Source organism: Panthera tigris, chromosome B4 (assembly GCF_018350195.1).
Source record: "Panthera tigris isolate Pti1 chromosome B4, P.tigris_Pti1_mat1.1, whole genome shotgun sequence".
In the NCBI taxonomy this organism is placed as follows: domain Eukaryota; kingdom Metazoa; phylum Chordata; class Mammalia; order Carnivora; family Felidae; genus Panthera; species Panthera tigris.
The window spans coordinates 280,998-285,789 of record NC_056666.1 but is presented as its reverse complement, the minus strand read 5'-3'; the positions used below and the strand labels follow the sequence as shown (position 1 = coordinate 285,789).

General features: G+C 41.2%; 1 protein-coding gene across 12 annotated transcripts in view; it reads right to left on the bottom strand.

The window, feature by feature from the left end:
* Nucleotides 1-4,792, bottom strand: part of ZMYND11 (zinc finger MYND-type containing 11) — a 134,221-nt gene that overhangs the window by 2,255 nt on the left and 127,174 nt on the right. The gene's annotated exons all lie outside the window — the stretch shown is intronic.

The following is a 4,792-nucleotide window of genomic DNA, read 5'->3' as shown; positions in this document are numbered from 1 at the left end:
CTGCAGACGAGAAATCAGGGCCGCGGTTAACACTGGGGACCTGCGAAGCTCTGCTTTTAAAGAGATTTGTGGCTCAACCTTCAGCCGTATCACCAAGAACATCAAGTATGCTTTATGCACCAAGCTGAACGGCAGGAACAACAGGGCAATGGAAGCTGCAGCATTTAGTCAGCAGCAAATGTGAGCTCACCTGGCACAGAAACCTCTCACCTCTACTGCTCATTCCCATTAGCATACAAACCTAAATAGAGAGGATTCTGGAAAGATGGCAGGGCAGGAAGCACCAGGAATCTCTCCCCATGTGGACAACTGCATTGGTAGAATCAGTCTTCAGGAACTATTTTGCAACTATGGAGTCTGTTGAAGGCTGGCTATTCCCAGGGTAAGTTGTGGACAGTAACTTCTGGTTAATTTTAGTCAATTTCAGCTCTTAGCACTTTAGCCGCTGCCCCCTACCACCAGCTGCATGGTGGCAACAGTGTATATGTAAAACTAACTTGCACATAACTAACATGCACATAAGAGTGCATGTCCAAGGAAACACTCAGAAAAGACCCAAAAAGTCCTTAAGTTTATGCCTCAAACTGATCCTCAGCACCAAGCCTACAATAAAAATCAGCGAAGCTGAAGAGGGGAGAAAGGAGTTCTAGAGTTACCACGTTATTAGCTTCCAGTGTCCAACCATAACAACAAAAATAACAAAGGCGTACTGAGAAAAAGGCTGTCCCTGAAAAGGCCCTTAATGGCAGAGATGTTATCTAATTCTTTGAGTATCTTTAGGACAAGTGTTAAAGAGAAATGTGGAGAGAGTTAAAGTTAACAGGGTTTAACCCTGGGATCCTGTGAGATTGTGCCCCGTGTCAGGCTCCGTGCTGAGCATGGAGCCTGCTTAAGACTCGCCCCATCCCCCACCCCTGCCTGTCTCCCCCGCTCATGCTCTAAAATAAAGAAATGAGAAAGAAAATCCAGAACTGAAAAGTCCTTTAAAGCAAAACACTGATTCTCTAGAGGAATTCAAAGACAGATCTGAGTGAAGACAGGACAACGGAAAATTAACAAGACAGAAGAAGAATGAGCAGAACCTGAAAGACCTTGGGGAACACCATCCAATGCACCAAGATACTCCTTATGGGAGTCCAGGAGGAGAGAGGAACGCGGAGAGAGAATGTGAAGACATAATGGCTGAAAACTTGCCAATCCGATAAAAGATATGAACGTAAATATCCAAGAAACTCAACAAATTCCAAGTCAGATGACCTCAATGAGACACACATCAAGACACATTTTCTCCAAATTTTCAAAAGCCCAAGTTAAAAGAGAATCATGAAAGCAGTACAAAGAAACAAACTGTCACATGTCAAAGGATCATCAGTATATCACCACCAGATTTCTTACCAGACCAGGAGGCCAGAAGACTGATATATTCCAAGTGCTAAAAGAGAATACTGTCAATGCAGAATCCTATATTCAGAAAAACTGTCCTTATAAAAGCGAAGGATAAATTTTAACATTCCCAGATACACAAAAGCTGAGGGAACTTGTGACCTGCCCTGCAAGAAGTACTCAGGTGAAGTCCTACAAGGTGAAGTGATAATAAAGAGTTTAGCAGAGATAAATTAGAGCAGAAAAACAGACAAAAATCAATGAAATCCAAAGATGGTTCTTTGAAAACATTGACAAAATGGACACTCTTTAGCTAGATGGACTAAGAAGAGAGAGAACTCAGATTCCTAAGATCAGAAATCTTACTGTGGATTCTACAGAAATATGAAGGATTCTAAGAGTACCATTAACTATTCCACATCAGAAAACTGAATAACCTGGATAAAATGGAAAAACTCCCGGAAGCACAAAACCTACTAAGACTAACTCAAATTTAAGCAGACTGAATTATTAAAAAATCTCAAAAAAAAAAAGCACTGGATTTGCTGGTGATGCTAAATACTAGCACATAGTTAAACAAGAATTAATAGCAATTCTTCCCAAACTTTTCCAAAAACTGCAAAGAGGCAGAAACACTTCCTTTATTATTAAAAAAAAATTTTTTTAATGTTTATTTTTGAGAGCAAGCATGAAGAGGGGAGGGGCAGAGAGAGGGAGAAACAGAATCCAAAGCAGGCACCAGGCTCTGAGCTGTCAGCACAGAGCCTGACGCAGGACTCGATCTCAAGAACTGCGAGATCATGACCTGAGCTGAAGTCAGATGCTCAATTGACTGAGCCACCCAGACACCCCAGAAACACTTCCCTAAATTCATGCTATGAATGCAGCATAACCCAGATATCAAAGGCAGACAGACACACTACAAGAAACAAAATCTATAGATCAACATGGCTTATGGACACTGGGATAGAATCCTCAACAAAATATTAGCAAATGGAATTCAGGAGAATAGAAGGATTATACACCACCAAATCGATCAGTGTAATATGCTAACATCAACATAATGAGGAAAAAAAACACATGATCATCTCAGCTAATGTAGAAAAAGCATCAGACAAAAATGCAACACACCGTTTCATGATAAAAATCACTCAGCAGAAGAGGAATAGAAGGAAACTGCCACAATATGAAAAACCCACAGCAAACATCAGAGTCAGTAAGACTGAAAGTTTTCCTCTAAAGTCAGGAATAAGGCAAGAAGGCACCCACTTTTAACCACCTGTATTCAACTACAGGAAGTATAGCCACAGCATCAGGCAAACAAGAGAGACACCCCTACTTGAAAAGAACTAAACTTACCTGGTTTGTATATGGCTCCATCTTTAGAGTTTTCTATGCAATAAGACTCCACATCAAAGCTATGAGAACAAATGAATTCAGCAAAGGAGGCGGATGGAAGGTCCTAAAATCAGCTGCATTTCTAACAGGAACAATGAGCAATCTCAAAAGGAAAGCATGAAAAAAATTCTGTTTAAAATCAAAGACAACTAAAATAGGAACAGACTTAACCAAGGAGGAGAAAAGCTTGCACGATGAAGACTGCCAAACACTGCTGAAAGACAGTAAAGACGTAAGTGGAAACACATCCCATGTTTGTGGACTGGAAGAATTCATATATCGTTAAAATGTCCGTATTACCCAAAGCAATCTACAGATTCGGTGCAATTCCTATCAAAATCCCGTTGACATTTTTTTCTGATATAGAAAACCCATCCTGAAATAACACGTGCAATCTCAGTGGACCCTAAATAACCCAGATAATCTAAAACTAAGGAGAAACTGGAGGACTCACACTTCCTCATCTCAAACCTACTACACGAAGCTAGAGTAGGCAAACCACGTGGCATTGGCATAACCAGACATACAGACTAATGCAATCGAAGAGAGAGCCCAGAAAGAGACCCTCACATATACAGTGAAAGGGTTTCTGACAAGGGGGCCAAGACCTCTCAATGGGGAACCCGGTCTTTTCAACCAACACAGCTGGGAAAACTGCATCTCCACACACAAAGGAGGCGGCTGGGCACCTCCCTAACAGCACATACAGAAATTAACTCGAAATCGGTCAGAGACCTAAATGTAAGGCCCCAGACAGTAAAACTCTTGGAAGAATATGCAGCACAAAGCTTCACAACACTGGATTTGGCAATGATTTCTTGGATGTGACCAAGGACACAGGCAACAAAAGAGAAAAAAAGAGAGTGGACTTCATAAAAATTCTAAAGTTTTGTACGACAGGAGACACGGTCTACAGAGTAGAAAGGCAACTCCCAGACTGAAAGAAAACATTTGTGAATCATGGATCTGGTGAGCAATTACTATCCACAAGAGATACAGAACCTGTGAAACTACCAACCAACCTGATTCAAAAATGGGCAAAGAAGTTGAAGAGACAGGTCTCCAAAGATACAAGAATGACCAATAAGCATGAAAAGATGTTGAATGTCACTGATCATCAGGGAAATGTAAATCAAAGCCACAATCAGATACTGCCTCGCACCTGTCAGAATGGCTACTATCTGGGAGAGAATTTGAAACCCCACGTGTGCACTGTTGGTAAGAGTGTAAAATAGTATGGCTGCTGTGGAAAGCAGTAGAGTATTTCCTCAAAAACTTAAAAACAGAATTACCATAAGATTCCACAGCCCCACTTTGGCTACATACCCAAAACAACTGAAAGCAAGGTCTCAAAACGATGTGTCCACCCATGTCCATAGCAGCATTATTCACAACAGCAAACACATGGACGCAACCCCAGCGTCCATCGGCAAGTACACGCACAGCTGAGTGCAGTGCATATGCACAGTGTCACATTATTTACCCCGAAAAAGAAAAGATACCTTCCTTGTGCCACAACAGGGATGAATCTTAAGGGCATAATGCTAAGTGAAATAGCCAGTTATAAAAGGACAAATATATTTGCTCACACTTATAAGAGATACTTAGAACGGTCGCAGTCGTGAAGACAAAACAGAATGGTGGTTACCAGGAGCAGGGCGTGAGTTATTTAGCAGTGTTTCCGCTTTACAAGGTAAAAAAGTTGTGGTAATAGTTGTACGACAGGAGTATATTTAATACCACTGAAGCGTACACTTAAAATTTACCGTCTTCACTGTTATGTGTGTTTAAGCACAGTTAAAAAATACTCCATCTCACATCTCTTTCAATCGACCCCCCTGTTTTTCTGCTCCCCTTCACAAACTCCTTGCAAGAATTGCCAAACTTCCTACTTCCAATTATTCTCTTTCCTTTCTTAGTCCGAAGGCACTCTTTCACTTGTATCTCTCCACTGGATATGCTATTATCACGGTCACTTTTGACCCGAAACTAGTGCTCAGTTCTCAGCCTT